Source organism: Perca fluviatilis, chromosome 18, assembly GCF_010015445.1.
Source record: "Perca fluviatilis chromosome 18, GENO_Pfluv_1.0, whole genome shotgun sequence".
Classification (NCBI taxonomy): Eukaryota; Metazoa; Chordata; class Actinopteri; order Perciformes; family Percidae; genus Perca; species Perca fluviatilis.
This window is the reverse complement of record NC_053129.1, coordinates 3,518,720-3,535,627: the sequence shown is the minus strand read 5'-3', so window position 1 is coordinate 3,535,627 and position 16,908 is coordinate 3,518,720. Positions and strand designations below refer to the sequence as shown.

The following is a 16,908-nucleotide window of genomic DNA, read 5'->3' as shown; positions in this document are numbered from 1 at the left end:
TTCTAGATTTTAGAGTCCAATTTCTTCAGTGTCTTTATTTTCTATGTCCATATATACGAGGGAGCAAGGCATATAATATGTAGAGAAGGAAACTCGTCCTCTATAAAAAATAAAACGCGTGGCGGATAATAGTGGACCGACTGAATGATAGTCTAAAAATATACATTTATGAACTACTGCTCTTAACTGAAAGCATTCAATGAGTCACTGTCATTTGCAAAAACGAACAGTTGTACACTTTGCATTAAAAGCGAGCAGTGGAAGTTAATATGACTTAGGAAATTTATATTTTAGCCCATGAGAGAGAGAGAGAGAGAGAGAGAGACAGAGGGAGAGAAAGAGACAGAGAGAGAGAGAGAGAGAGACAGACAGAGGGAGAGACAGAGACAGAGAGAGAGAGAGAGAAAAAGAGAGAGAGAGAGGGAGGAACAGAGTGAAAGAGATATTTACGCATCATATTCTAGCATTATAGAAAATGGATCTTCATGGTAAATTTCCTGAGTAACATTATCTTCTGCTCACTTTTAAGGCAAAGAGTACAACTGTTAATTTGTGAAAATGATTAGTAGCCTAATCCTTGAATGGAATGATTATGACGGTTTCTGTTCAGAGCCGTGGTCAGTTAATGTTTATATTTAGGCTGCTTATGCATTCAGTCGGTCCGTGATCGTCTGCTACGCTTTCTCGCTGTTTCATTACAGCGGGCGTGTTTCTTTTCTTTTTATACAAATAATGTGTTTCACGTCATCATACTTCCACAAGAAACTGCTGCTCACTCTGTATAATCATTGTATTCTCCATTGTGGCATCAGTAAATCTGTGATCGACCTCGCGGTCTTCTGAGGAAAGCCGTGGACGCGCATCTATCTGAATGACTTCAGGCTGGCTTCACCTAGTCTCTCCTCCTCAGCCGGACTCGACCTAGTCTCTCCTCCTCAGCCTGACTCGGCCTAGTCTCTCCTCCTCAGCCTGGCTCGGCCTAGTCTCTCCTCCTCAGCCTGACTCGGCCTAGTCTCTCCTCCTCAGCCTGACTCGGCCTAGTCTCTCCTCCTCAGCCTGACTCGACCTAGTCTCTCCTCCTCAGCCTGACTCGACCTAGTCTCTCCTCCTCAGCCTGACTCGACCTAGTCTCTCCTCCTCAGCCGGACTCGACCTAGTCTCTCCTCCTCAGCCTGGCTCGGCCTAGTCGCTCCTCCTCAGCCTGGCTCGGCCTAGTCGCTCCTCCTCAGCCTGACTCGGCCTAGTCGCTCCTCCTCAGCCTGACTCGCCCCCGTCTCTCCTCCCCAGCCCGGCCGGCCTAGTCTCTCCTCCTCAGCCCGGCTCGCGCCTAGTCTCTCCTCCTCAGCCTGGCTCGGCCTAGTCTCTCCTCCTCAGCCTGGCTCGACCTAGTCTCTCCTCCTCAGCCTGACTCGGCCTAGTCTCTCCTCCTCAGCCTGACTCGGCCCTAGTCTCTCCTCCTCAGCCTGACTCGGCCTAGTCTCTCCTCCTCAGCCTGGCTCGGCCTAGTCTCTCCTCCTCAGCCTGACTCGGCCTAGTCTCTCCTCCTCAGCCTGACTCGGCCTAGTCTCTCCTCCTCAGCCTGGCTCGGCCTAGTCTCTCCTCCTCAGCCTGACTCGGCCTAGTCGCTCCTCCTCAGCCTGGCTCGGCCTAGTCTCTCCTCCTCAGCCTGACTCGGCCTAGTCTCTCCTCCTCAGCCTGGCTCGGCCTAGTCTCTCCTCCTCAGCCTGGCTCGGCCTAGTCTCTCCTCCTCAGCCTGGCTCGGCCTAGTCTCTCCTCCTCAGCCTGACTCGGCCTAGTCTCTCCTCCTCAGCCTGACTCGGCCTAGTCTCTCCTCCTCAGCCTGGCTCGGCCTAGGCTCGGCCTAGTCTCTCCTCCTCAGCCTGACTCGGCCTAGTCTCTCCTCCTCAGCCTGGCTCGGCCTAGTCTCTCCTCCTCAGCCTGACTCGGCCTCGTCTCTCCTCCTCAGCCTGGCTCGGCCTAGTCTCTCCTCCTCAGCCTGACTCGGCCTAGTCTCTCCTCCTCAGCCTGACTCGGCCTAGTCTCTCCTCCTCAGCCTGACTCGGCCTAGTCTCTCCTCCTCAGCCTGACTCGGCCTCGTCTCTCCTCCTCAGCCTGGCTCGGCCTAGTCTCTCCTCCTCAGCCTGACTCGGCCTAGTCTCTCCTCCTCAGCCTGACTCGGCCTAGTCTCTCCTCCTCAGCCTGACTCGGCCTAGTCTCTCCTCCTCAGCCTGACTCGGCCTAGTCTCTCCTCCTCAGCCTGACTCCGGCCTAGTCGCTCCTCCTCAGCCTGACTCCGCCCTAGTCTCTCCTCCTCAGCCCTATTCGGCCCTAGTCTCTCCTCCTCAGCCTGACTCGTGCCGTCTCTCCTCCTCAGCCTGACTCGGCCTAGTCTCTCCTCCTCAGCCTGACTCGGCCTAGTCTCTCCTCCTCAGCCTGACTCGGCCTAGTCGCTCCTCCTCAGCCTGACTCGGCCTAGTCTCTCCTCCTCAGCCTGACTCGGCCTAGTCTCTCCTCCTCAGCCTGACTCGGCCTAGTCGCTCCTCCTCAGCCTGACTCGGCCTAGTCTCTCCTCACGTTATCAGTTATCCTGGATATAGATATTCTGCTTTTGTGAAACAGGCCCCTGGTGTGTTGGGTCTGTTTCCATGGGTTTTCTTTCTGTTATTAGCAGTGCTTTGAGCTCCCAGGGCCACCGTAGTACTAACCCTTGTGTTTTTCAAAGTTTTTTATTTCAGAAATATGGGTTCCTTACAACCAAAATAACTTGGATGCATGCATGGACATCGCTGCAGGTCAAATTCATGATTACTTCCATTGAATTTGTGGTGTTTTATTCAATTTATTAGCATTTAAAAAAAAAAAATGAATTCATGATTTCTGATTTTTTTAAATAAAAAAATTTGATAAGTCATATAAATTAGGTTAATTGAGCATAAATAAAAAAAAGCGTTGAAATGAGTGACAAAAACGTTTTTAAAGAAGCAACAAAAATGTCGAAAAAAGCAGCAAAAAAGGGTGCATGTGTAAACAGAGCAGAGGCAATGCTCTCTAGTCCCTCGGCAGTAGTAGTAGCACTAGTCCAACACTAACAGGTCATTACACTCTTCATTCACTGAATTCCACTTTACACACTGCTCATTCTTCTAAACTGCTTCAATAACTACTAAACCTCCTGCCCCCTCTCTTCCACCCTTCCAATGTTTTATTTTCCGAAGCTATTAGGACCAGATGTGCATCATTTTATCAGCTCAATATGTTTTGCACAGTTGTAAACGTATGGATGACCACAGGATGGGTTCCTAAAGAGGATTAACTCAGAGTTCAGAAGGTGAAGCTCTCGGCTGGAGGCCGTCTGTGAGATCAGCAAATAGTTTGGGCGCAAGCATCAGGCTGATTTACATCTCTTGATTCTTTCTTACAAGCAACACAAGACAAAAAAAGGACCCAAAACAAACCAGAACAATCAGAAATCTGCCGGGGCTGTTTTAGATTTGATAACTTCTTGGCAAGTCTCCGCTGAGCAGCAGTGGCACCATAATGCAATTTGATTTCACATGGTGAGCCATAGTGGCAGTGCACATCGCTGCCGTAAACCAACGCTGGGAGGAGAAGAATGAGCAGCCATGATATGACGGAGAGAAGAAGGGATCACAAGAAAGAGAGAGAGAGGGAGGGGGGGACAATAGCCCTGGGTGTAAAGTGCAGGATCTTAGATTTCTGCTGTTCCATCGACGCCTCAAACTGGCAGCAGCCCAGTCAAACATGCCTTTGTGCTGACGTGGGAGAGCTATGGGAACATGTTTTTTCTTTTTTCTTTTCTGGCCGAGGCGCTGACTTGGGATGTTAAGCTTAGCTGGTGGGGGTTACTCAAATATCCTGAGTGATGCAAACGATCCTTTAATGATGCAGAGAGAAAAACATCTATGTGAGAGACGGAGGAGGATCTGCTCTTCTGCTATGATTCATAAGAATCCAAAATGATGCTGCTTTAGCACCTCAAGGGGCTGCTGGGATTGCTTTCTATGATCACACAAAGAGATTCCTCTATCACTATACTCCAACTGCAATTTCATGAATCATTAACCCATAAGTGCTCGGTTACTTTTGAACACAGGCAGCTTCTTTTGTCATCAGCATTTTAATTAGCTGGATAGGAACTTCAGTAAGAGAACATGATTACTACAGGCTCAGCAGAAGGCTGGAGGAGCTAGCCCTGGACGCTGCGGTTCCCTGAGGGACTCATTATGTCCAGAACCCCAAAAACAGCCTGGCTCAGACTGAGACATGTTCCCAAGCCAGGCTCACCCTCAGAGATGCTGGCCGTGTTATGTTTAATAACTTCACTATGACTTTGCTTTTTTTAAGGACTTCAGTGGGGTCTTGCTACATTTGTTTTGCAGTTGTGTTGTAATAGTGGGGTCCAGGGGCGATTCTAGGATCAGAGCTTTAGCGGTGCCTGGAACCATTTCAACATAGTTTAGTGTTATTCTACTGGGCTAACTGTGCATTTTAACATCATTGTTGGACCATCATGGTAGAGGAAACACGGAATTATATGTAAGTAGAAAGACACCAACAATTCTGAGAAAACTTCCTTAAATGCTGAGCCACAGGGCTATTACTACAACGGTCAGGTGGTTTTACAAATGCATCCATAACTTTGGAAAAATAGAGATGTATGTGATTTTGACTAATGGCTGACAAGCACTATTCTGAAAATGGCTGACAGAATTAGTTTCTGAATGATCTGGTATCTAGATTCTGGGCTGAGTTACACGATGCTGTGATATTCCTAGAGCACAACTCCTTAGCTCACAATAGATTAACACAGACTTTTCTCTTTTTCTTTTAGCAATTCTTTTTTAGGGGTGTTGAGATGAAGTTTAGAGCAAGGCTAAAATCACCCCTGCTGGGGTCACAAAGTAGAGGAAGATTCAAAATGTTTTGTGCAGATTGTTCATTGTTATAAACTGTGGATGCTTTAACCAAAGAGAGGTGAACACCCCTAATAGAGCTGCAGCTCCTATTTTGGGACACTGAGGTCACGTGTTTTCCGGGAATTTGGGGTTTTAACTTGAAGGGCCCTATTTTAACGATCTGAAACGCAAGTATGAAACGCAAAACGCAAGTAGCTTTGTAGGCGGATCTCGGGCGCTGTTGCTATTTTACCGGCGGGATAAATGAGTCTTGCGCCCGACGCAAATCTAAAATGGGTTGGTCTGAAGTAGCTAGGTGTGGTTTGGGCGTAACGTGCAATAAACCAATCAGAGCGTCATCTCTCATTCCCTTTAAGAGCAGGCGCTTGTTCCATGGCGGATTGCTATTATGACGGCGGATTTGCCTGGCGTACGCCAGCGGGAGCTGCCGATGCGGGATGCGGCAAAGTAATAAATGCCGTCTTGACCGGGTGGCGATGTTGCTGCTCCTCTCGGACTAGGCCGTGGAGAGGATTGCTGCAGCCATGGAGCGTGGGCCTCCAAACGCACCACCTGCTCCTGTTGTGCCCCTTCCTCCTCCCCCCACTCCATCTCCGTCCACCCGCTCCACCAGGAGCGCATCGCGCATTGCTCCCGGACCAGATTCCGCCGGAGTTCAACATCACGTCTCCTTAAGTCCTCTAATATTTCCTCATTTATGTCATCAACACATCCATGATTCATGGAAATGTGTAAAACACAACAAGCCACAAAGAATGCTGCGCCTTTTTGAGGACTGTACTGTAAAGTGCCTCCTGACCTTTCCAAACACCTGAAGCACATTTTCAGTAATATTTTCCTTTGTAATTATGTATGGTTTGCAAAAATGGGAACTGCTGCATCCATTTAGATGAGAGAAGTGTATGCGCGTTGTGCACACGCTACATTATGGCCAAGCATGCGCCCCTAAAATAGCATCTGAATAACGCGCCACTGACTTTAGACCAGGTTTTTCCTGGTCAGTGGTGGAATTGTTTTCTGAAACTGCAGAATAGCACAAAGTAACGTTTGCGCTGGAACACGCCTCCTCTTTTCGCTGAACCGCCCCCAGGAGCGCAAGTACATTCCCTAATTTACCGACGTGCGTCTGTGGAGGGAAAAGTCTGCTGGGCGTCGGGTGCAAAATAGGAATGATACATGCGTCGGTGTACAAAGGCAATTGCGCTGAGTGCAAGATAGGGCCCAAAGTGTTTAAACCTTAAAAAACTGTGAGTGTGTCACAGGTGGAGTCCAGTGATTCTGTACACGCTACTTACATTTGGCTGATTTTAAGCCAATGTAATAAAAAATATAATAAAATAATTTCCACACTACAGTTATGCTCTTAGTAGTGAGAATAAGGCTTCAACAGCATTGGATCTTCACATCATCAGCTATACAGAAAATATGATATGAAACAGAGAAATTAATAAATCAAATATGAAACACTGCACTAGTTGGAAAATGTTTCGATCCTTTCAGAGATAGCCGTTGGTGATGTCCTTGTATGAATCAGCGCTGTATATTGGTGTGTGTGTGTGTGTGTGTGTGTGTGTTGTCACCATCAGGTGTGACCCATAGTGTTGGCTGGATACATTGGGTTCACCAACTAAAGCTCAGTGAACAGAAGTCAACGGGAAATTTGACTGTTTGTTGAGAAATATGTCTCAATCACTGAGCTATTATTATAGACTAATAAAAGATAACAGGATGTGTAGCCTATTATTATATTCATCATTATAATATACAGAATTTGCTACCAATGTGAAACTATCATTTAATCCCTCTCTTGATTGATGGACAAAGAGAACAGAGGAATAAATATCAGATCAGATGAGGTAACAGCAGGATAAATAAAGCACTGCCACTGTGATGAAGTGACATTTAAGCCTGACTGAGTCACCCTCACCCCAATAAGCAGCGGATTGCCGTGCATGGGATGGCTACTGTACTGAACAAAGGCTCCCTGCGTAAAAGTGGGCATGAGTGCTGCTGCCGCGGTGCACGTGCTGTGCAAGCAGAGCGATGTCAGTGAACAACAACGTGTTTTCAGTTCAGATCTCACTAAGACACCGTCAGCGTGCACTCTCCGCGTGCACTCAGTTTCACCTGCAGCACGGACTCACACACTGTCACCATGCCAGAGACAGAGCAGCAGGACACATGCAGGGGGGAGAAATGGGTGCTGGAGGCTGCTGCTGCTCAGCGGCATCTGCGCGTTGCATCAGCACAAACAGACAAAGAGCTGCCGCTGCCGCTGCCGCTGCCGCTGCCGCTGCCGCTGCCGCTGCCGCTGCCGCTGCCGCTCAAAGTGCTGTTTCACCGCATTCATGGGATTTATGATTTCAGGCAAACACGTGGCGATCAAACAATAGTAGCATATCCCGAAATAAACACACTGACTCTGACTTGTTATTGAGCCAGCCAGGACACGGCAGGCTGCCTGACACCGCGGACACTTCTCAGTCCAGCACACACTAACGGGATGTATTCTCATTTTGTCAAACACACATTGAACAGGCTTAGCCCGACCCCCTATATAGGCTAACATGGATCTTTAATAATTGATATGCAGAGGCTACAGCACGTGTCATCCAACTGCTTTGTTAATTAACCACAAAACACCACCTTCTATTTCCAGACGGAGCGTATATCATCCCAGCATCATCACCACTCCGCGCTGACTCGCAGACAACCACTGACAGGACGGACTGATGCAGCAGCCGCCCACATGACAATGCAGCTGTTTGATACAGTCACCGCTGGATTTCTGGAGTCACCTTCTTTGGTTTGGGGCAGGTTAATTGGATCTTTCTAACATAGCTTATAAGGGGTTGATGGGGATACCGATGTGGGCTGTTAAAAGACACCGCCGAGCCATCCACATGATTCCATTGGCTGGCTCGTCCTTACACATCAAATCTTTTTTTGTTGTTGATTATGAGTAGCCTATAGGTGTAATTTCCGATAATTTCAGATTGGGAAAGAGCAGAAAAATGCAGAGATGCACTGTATAGCCTAATAATAATAATAATCATAATAATATGATAATGAGTTATATTCTATTCAGCTGCTAATTTATTTGATGAATGCAGTGAATGATGCGCTGTGTGACAGCGTCTTCTTTTCTGGAGTCTTTTCCTCGCAGAAGCGGCGCGTGCCTGTGCCAGCTTATACCGTATACCGAGGGGGCACACGGTGCACCGGTGACTCAGAGCACAACAGGATGCGGTTCAAAGTCAAAGTTGTGTTTCACTCCTCAACACTTCATACTTCACACCCTTTAATATCCGCAGCCCCGCCAAGCGACCAACAGTCATGCATGCGCTTTTTCTTCTTCTTGTGTTTTGTTTTCCCAGCAGTGACTTTTCCCAGAGACAGACAGACAGACAGACAGACAGACAGATCTGCTGCTGCAGCTCTCCCTGCGACACTTATGCAAGTTTGCAACTCGGTTGTGAGCGCACCAACAATAGATGAGGCTGACACGCGGTGAATCCGCGGACTGAACACAGCGAGACCTGGTTCTCTATCTACCAGAGAGGGAGATCTGGTTCTAGGTCTACCAGAGAGGGAGGAAGGACCGTGCAGCTCACCTTGTCCCGTCTCCGGTGCTCGTCTCGCAGCCTTTTGTCCGTCCCAGCAGCTCTTCACATGGTGCCTGCGAGCCTCCGGCTGCACATAGCTCGCTGCTTGTCCCGCTGCTGCACACAAACACCGTGTGTGTGTGTTACTCGCCGGTCTGTTGTTGCCGCTGTGTGTAGCCGACGACTGCGCGCGCGCGTATGTGTGTGTGTGTGTGTGTGAGAATGTGTGCGTGGCGATCCACGCGGCGTGCCGCTCCGTCTCCGCTGTTTGTTCCACTCGACTGGAACGCCTCCTCTCTCGCGCTACATTGTTGACATTCGGCCGCTGACGTCACTCCATCCCCTCATTCACAACATCGTAGCGCGAGGCGGCTTTGCGTTGGTGCCTGCGGGAAGCGCGCGAGTACTCCCTGTAACGTGCGCAGCGGAGCTTGGAGAATCGCACTATGGGCCGTTAGCTCAAAGCCCTGCCCTCGTGCTCGCTACACCCCCCCCCCCCTCCTCTCGGTGCACACAGCGGGAATATGACGGCCAAAGATGACGCAAGGCATTTTTCACAACAGAGACAACTGAGTCCTAGAAAATATATCCAGCTGACATCCTTCAAGAGTTGTTTAAGGAAATGTTATTGCATACCTTTAAAATCCCCCTTCTTTTCTTACTGAGTATTTAAGTCCCTTTCTTCTTCTTCTCAAGTTTACATCATGATGTATGGTTGTAATGCTCACTGAATGGAAATGACTGCCTTATTTATATAGCCTATATTCAAGTACGATGCCGAATTGTTCTACAATTGTTTGTCACATATTTGTGAAAATATGCAAATAAAGCTGTTAAAGGTGTTTTTGAGCCAGCACCTTAAAACTCTTAGATGGGGATGTTTCATTTCTGTCAAAAAACAACAACATAATAATATAATAATAATAATAATAATAATAATATTAATAATAAAACACACATAAAATGACCAGTGTCATCAAAGTATTCAAACACACACAGAGAAGTGCAGCTGTGCTGAGTGTTTGTGTCTGTAGATGTGTTAACATGGTGGGGACTTGATTAAATCAAACTGTAGAGGAATATGCACCATGTGAGTACAATTACACCAAAAATCAAGATTTTGAAACAGATTTGTTAACTCTTTAGTTGATGTTATGCTTTAATGGTACAAATATGACCAAACCCATCTGACATACAGTAAACCTGGGTAAAGTGGTTGGGGCCCTATAGGGTCGGGGGCTCACGTTTTTGTCTTGCCTATAAAAGGTTACAAGCCAAAAAGATTGGATAGCAGTGGTGAATTGTACGTCACAAGGACATGTTTTTGTGGTACTTCTAATGATGTGCATAGGCATAATTTACATAACCCCCCCGTCCCAATAATCAAAACTGGCCAGTGCAACCCTCCCCCAAAAACTTATAATAATTGTCTTTACATAAATAAAGACTTTTGATGCACAAAAGGCACGTTCAAAATTTCAATTTTGCTTAAAAGCGGAAATATCAACCCCCCCAATGTTGAACCCAAAGTTACGCCCTTGATGATGTGAATGCTAAAGTCACTATGAACTATGTATTAAGTTCCACAGATACAATGCAGGGCTCTATAGAAATGTTTTGTTGGTAATATGTTAGAATATTGTCAGATGACTATTGTATTTAATAAGAAAACCAGTTACATAGGGGCTTAAGTTTCCAGAAGTGAAAACAGACCAAAGCAAACAAAGAAATGCAGCTGCATGATGCCCAGCGCTGCTCGGCTCAAACAGCAGCCGTGTGAGGGGGCAGGCTGTTTGTTCTGGAAGGAGCTCACATCCTATTTGGACAAGCAAACACTCACTGGAGATGTTTTAATTTCTAATGTAAAAACTACCCCCGGGGAGTTTGCATGTAATTATGAATTATCAGAGTACAGCAGACAGGCCCCTCTTCACAGCAGCCGTCACTTTCCACACCATACTCCACCCCCCCGGCGCTGGTTACTGGCGTGCACAAAGCATCAAAGTGAGGGAGGTTCAGGAATTAGACCTATGCATACTGTATGCAAACAAGGCGATGATGATGATGATGATGATGACGATAATGATGATGATGAGTAGGGCATCTTATTAAATGCAATGTCAAAGATGAAAAATAAGTCTGAAAAATGTCATCATAATTGAATTCCTATCTTTAACATCCAGAAATACTTTATTTAATATGCACCAAGGACTACAACCCTTAAATAATACAATTATCCTCGACTCCATACTTCATACTGTCTGTCTGTCTGTCTGTCTGTCTGTCTCTCTCTCTGTCTGTCTCTCTGTCTCTCTCTCTGTCTGTCTGTCTGATGGTCTCTAGTTTCAGCACTAGTTTAGTACTACAGTAACACTGCTGTCTCAGTCACCTCCTTATAGGTACTGTATAACACTGAACATGAACTCTTTGTGGCCTCATTTAATGTCTCACTGTAATAACAGACAGTACATACATCTGCACAATGGCCGTTCACTTGTCACTGTACCACAGCTTTGCTAACTGTTGATAGCTAACTGTATGTGGACCAACAAATGGGGAATGGGAATGGGAATCAGCTTTCCGCCAATGTGTCCAGAAACAGTTTTATGGTCTTTTGAAAAATCTGCAAAATAGTATCATTATAGTTTATATTTCCTTAAACAAAAAGTGAAGAGAATTCACATTTCAGTTAGACTTTAGACGTGCTGCTTCTCGACCACCTCTGGAGACATGTTTTTACAACAACCACAGGGGCCATTTGCGAAATCCTTCTTTACGTGCAAAGTCAGTTTTGCTCCTAGAACTCAGATGACAGACACATATTTCATTTCAGGCTGCACATACTGTCATTTGGAATTAGTATGCATTACTAATAATTTAAAAGTGAAATGTGAGAGAAAAAACTCAGAGGTGCCCTGGAATAAGAAGCTAAATGTTAAATAAAAAGTACGTCACCAAAGGAGAATTACAATCTGTCAGAGGCTGGTTTTTGGGGTCCAGAGAAACAGTTTGACAATCCAGCAGCTAATCTCCTAGATTAGTGAAGGAATTCATATTCATATCCATCCATACAGAAACCTCGGAGACATCTGAGGGGTTTTAATTCCAAAAGCTAAAGTGGAGCTGCAACGCTGGGACGGGGGCCTTCAGCAGGCAGCAGCGGCCCCGTGTCTAAAGGGGCTGCGAGACCAGCCTCCACCTCTTTGTCTCAGTGCAGTGCATTCACAGTCAACATCTTGCTCAGGCTCCCAATGCACTAAATTCATGAGGGGAATTTAATTACAGAGTATAGACTCCCTGACCACACACACATGCACAGTGGCATTCCTGCACTCGCTGACCTCTCTCTCCTCCAGGCCTTTCCAGAGAGCCGCAGACTTAAGTTGGGTGGCGGAAAAGGGGGGAAGGTGTGGGGTATGAATGGGGTAATGGAGGTGGTGGGGGGGTGAAAGAGTCGACAGAGCGATGGTATTGGCCTAGCCTTCCCAGCCAGCGCCCATACGGTGACAAACACTGTGTTCTTAAGTCAGGAAGTCTAATTAGACTTAATAAAAGCAGCATGTGAAGCGTCTGCCATCGCTCCATGACAGAGGGAGGCCCGGGCTCTGTGGAAACTCTGGAACCCTCAGCAGCTTGAGGACAAGGCAAAGCTGGTGATTGGGCAACATGTGTGGAATGTTATTGTTTGATAGTTGTCAGAAGAGAATGAGCCCTGTCATGCATGCATAACTGAGAAGCAACCGATGATATATGTAGCATATCCACGTCAACTTTGGGTTAGTCCTAGCCTGACGTGGTCATACTCAGATTCTGGTCAGTTAATTGTTAAAATTGTTCTTCACTTTGATAAAAGTTACTACCCAATATTAGAACCACAAATTCAATCTGTGCATTTACATTACTGGTGGTTGGAAGTTAAAAATTGTGTTCCCGACCTCGAATTTTGTGGGCGGGGCTAAGTTCGGCTGGCATCCAGGCTAGGTTAGTCCCACTCTCAGACACATTATGTCCAACATAGTCTTGCATTGGCAAACCTTCCTCCACAGCGCTGCGGAGGAAGGTCTGGCTAATCCATGCAACATTCCTGGTTGGGAGAAAAATGTTCTCTGGTTTATTGGCATTTCTTTAAACCAATCACAATTGTCTTGGGCGGCGCTAAGCGCCGAACGGAGCCACGGTGCCTCTGCAAAATAGCCTCGGGAAGGAACTTGTTTTGGTGGAACATGTGGACGATCAAAAGTAGTTTTAGTCGTGCAACAGAAAACTCCGATTGGACAGATAGTCTAGCTAGCTGTCTGGATTTACCCTGCAGAGATCTGAGGAGCAGTTAACCATAGTCCTCACAAATCCACCGGAGGTTAGAACGCCAACACAGAGACAGAGGAAGGGGACGGACATCCGGACGGAAATGACATCTGGCGGGATTACCGGCGGCACCGGAGCAATCCCGATGGTAGAACATCGTGGCTATAGACTATGACCAACATGGTGTCCAACAGCTGGACAGCAGACTGAGGTAGTTGGTTTCAAAATATTCTGTTTCCAATGGCTTCATTATGAAGCTATTAGTTACAATATCTGTTGTTGTACTATTTGCATACAAACACAGATTTGCACACAGTAGCGGCAGCTGTATCCAGCTTCCTGTCTGCACAGACGACATTCATTGTCACAGCACCCATGAGAGCCATTGGCAACATATTGTGGAACTACAATGTGTGACAGGTTTTAATAACTCTTTTTTTATTTATTCAACAGTTTGGGGATTACACAAGGCTGTTCATTCAATAACAGCAGTACACTTTATATCCACAGAAGTTCAGTAAATTTGCACTGTGAGCAAAACAGGCACAAGTATAGTCCTGCATCTTCTCAAAGCAGTGACTCATAGGAAAAGCGTTCAAAGCGAATCTAAAAGCATGAAAAACGAGAGACATGTCGGTCAAAGAGTCATCACTTCGAGAGCAAGGATGACTCATTTCCAAGTGATTCATCAGGGTTTGCGGTCACACAGATAGACCCGCCAGCCAAAAAGAACTTCCACGAATTCGCTGGCTAAGGAGAGAGGCAAGTCCAGGCAGATGCACAAAGATGTAAATGCAGCGCTGTTGTCAGCCAGCGAGCCGCCATGTGACCCAAAGACAAATGCCATTGATGACATCAATTACTGCGAGCCTGACGGGGCCTCAGGGAGCCATCCAACCGCCATTCAGAACAGCGGCTGGCACAGACCGACCTATCAGGCTCAGGTATGCTTCAGGACAGAAAAACATACAAATACACACACAGAAAACACAAAAGCAATGCACACGCATGTGTTATTACTGTCAACAAATGCACGCATGCACACCCCCACATACCCACACACACACACACACACACACACTGAACTCTGATTCATGTTTTCGATAGTGTTTAACACATTTACATGTCACTAAAATTGCAGCTTACTGTACAGGCTACTGTATGATGTTAAATATTTAAATGCAAGATGCAAACAGAAGTGCACATTGTACAGGTTTGTGATTTTCATATTTTATTCATTTAATAACAATACAGTAAATGCATACATAAGAGTGCATATTTTATTACGCTTTATGTCTTGGTATGATTTTTTTATTCATTTAGGCATTCTAAATCTTCAATACAGTTGTTCTAACTGAAACTGAAACAAAAGACTCCATGTTTTACGGCTGCATCATTGCATTAAATGGACATTTCCCCAGAATTCATCCATTCATCAATCCATCCATTTATCTGACATATATGGTATCTTTGGAAACTCTTGGTACTCCACAATGATTTAAAAACAAGTTCTGGTTGAAGGTCAAAGTTGGACAGCCTGAGTGTGTAATGCCGTTGATCTTCGGTGGGCCAATGAGGTTAAAGAGGATTTATTAACCCTCAGTATTTGTTCTTTGAGTGGCAATCAGAGAGGACAGCCAATAAAGAGCTTGTTATATATATATATATATATATATATATATATATATATATATATATATATATATATATATATATATATATATATATGTAAATATCGCCTTGAAGCTGAAATGCTCAAATAGCCAGTGCTGGCTTTGACGGGGTCAGAGAGGTTAGCAGCTCCCACTGTGTGTTCTCTAAGGAACTACTGTTTGGCTGGCTGAGTGGAAGGAAGTGTAGAGTCAATCCCTGCCTCCGGCTTACTGCACCATCCATCTGACAGACTCTCCATACCTCAGAGACTAAAAGGTAAAAGTCTGAACCTCCTCCGATGACAGGTCGTCTTTGTGTGTTTGTCATGTGTGTACAAGTGTGCGTGGCATGCATGGGTGTGGGCGGTGAGTTGCAGAGTTCACATCATGGGTGGAAAGCCAGTTTCTTGGCACATAAACACAACAATCATAGTTTGGTTTACAAACCAGAAGTGCAACTGGGCTCTGCTAATCTGAGCTAGAGTTTGAACCTCGGGAGGGAATCTGAACGGATCTAAACACACACAAATGTATAAAGGAAAGGTGGTGATTAGGTCACGACATTCAAACAGATGCTGATCTGATGTTTTTCACACTGAAACTGGCGTCTCACCACGCCTGTTGAATCCGGCTCATGCATGCACATCCTGCAAGATTTGTATCATAACCAACAAATAGTGACAGCACAAAATGAACTCCATTCATCTCCATCACTGAACTGTGTTCTATAGTGCTATCTGTGGCTTGTCCTCACACAGGGACACTGTTTCTGGATGATATGCTGCTGTTGATATTTTTAGACACACAGTTTCCAAAGCTGTGAGCAGCACAAACCAAATTCTATTTGCCTTCATTGTATCGGGGGTGTAGGCTGAAATCTCAGACAGATATCTCTAAACCTGCACCAATCAAACCCTGATTCCATGCCACCACAGATTTCATTTGGGTGAACTGACCCTTTAAGCCTTTAAACGTTCCTTTCTTCCTATATTTTTTTCAACATTGTATGACACGTGCCATTTATTATTATTAGCAAGTCCCATCTTTTCATCTAATCTGTACGATGTTTACAGAGGAATATTCAGCATTATTTTTTTATTATTATTTTTTTTTTACAGCTGCACCATTCCAGCAAAAAGAAATACTTTAACTGCATCATTTTATACACATTTCCTCAACTTTGAATCTATATAAAACAAATGAATGAATGAATGTAATAAATAAAGGTATTATGTCTAGCAGTCTAATCCCATCCATGGTCTGGAGTGCAGTTAGTAAATTTAGAGCTGTCTGGCTCGACTCAGTCCAGTAAACAGAAGCTTACAGTTTGCCAGCTCAGGAGGCTGTTTACATGGCAAGTAGATGGACCTAGATCTAACTAAGCTGCTTTTTCTGAAGTCTAAACAGGTGCAATCCTTTAAGATGACCCAATCATTGGGTGACAGTTCTCTGTCTGCCGGCCCTGTGGCTCAGGCTGGAGTAAACAAACAGGAGGGAGTAGGGTGTGAGAGATGAGTCATCAAGTTGTGCGCTGTGCGCGCCTCAGTCTGCTGAACATCCGCTCCCCTGAAGGCATCGTCACCGCAGGCATACTCCAGCAATTACCTCCTCGCCCACACGCTGTCAGTCACATGGGCCGTAATAACAGGCTACTGTCACACACACACACACACACACACACACACACACACACACACACACACACACACACACACACACACACACACACACACACACACACACAGACAGACGGTGATATTAGGTTGACAGATTTCAGGCTGACAATCAAGAGCTATTTTTTTTCTTTCTTCTTTTTGTATAAATGAAATCATAACCTATTATTATTTCTTTTAAAATGTTCATCAATTTAAAGCTGCAATAATTATTATTGGATGAACAAAGATCAAATGACTATGTGTAATGTTATTATCTCTAGCTCTGCAGCGTTATGGCCTCTTATTTTTTTCACCCATATTGATACATGATTGATAGGGAATCTTGCTAAACTTAGAAACTTAGTTAGTTAGAAAGAAAAGTTAGTATATGTGTGGGACCTGTAAAATATCTAGATCCCAAAGTATAATTACATAGGGAGGTTACATTTGTCTGATTTCTTGATTATAATTGATTATATGAAGACTTAAACTTAACAAAACAATATCTAATAAAATATTTAAAATATGTACCTTTTCTACCACACAGATCATGATTGCTTTGTAATCAACCTGGTTCCAAGCAGCAGTTTTGGGTGCCAAAGCTCTGATGAACCACTGTACACTACGAGCCCAGCACCAAACAGAGTCCGACACAGAGACTGGAGCCATGCAGCTAAAAGTAGAGACACTGTTGGACATTCATCATGTGGACACAAATATGTCTCCAAATGAATGATTACGGTGTTCAGCGTCT

General features: G+C 45.4%; 1 protein-coding gene across 1 annotated transcript in view; it reads right to left on the bottom strand.

The window, feature by feature from the left end:
• Window positions 1-8,936, bottom strand: part of bach2b (BTB and CNC homology 1, basic leucine zipper transcription factor 2b) — a 102,110-nt gene extending 93,174 nt beyond the window's left edge. The window contains exon 1 of the mRNA XM_039781809.1: window positions 8,552-8,936. The gene's annotated coding sequence lies outside the window, so the exon portion shown is untranslated. The remainder of the gene's footprint in view (window positions 1-8,551) is intronic.
• Window positions 8,937-16,908: the final 7,972 nt, after the last annotated feature.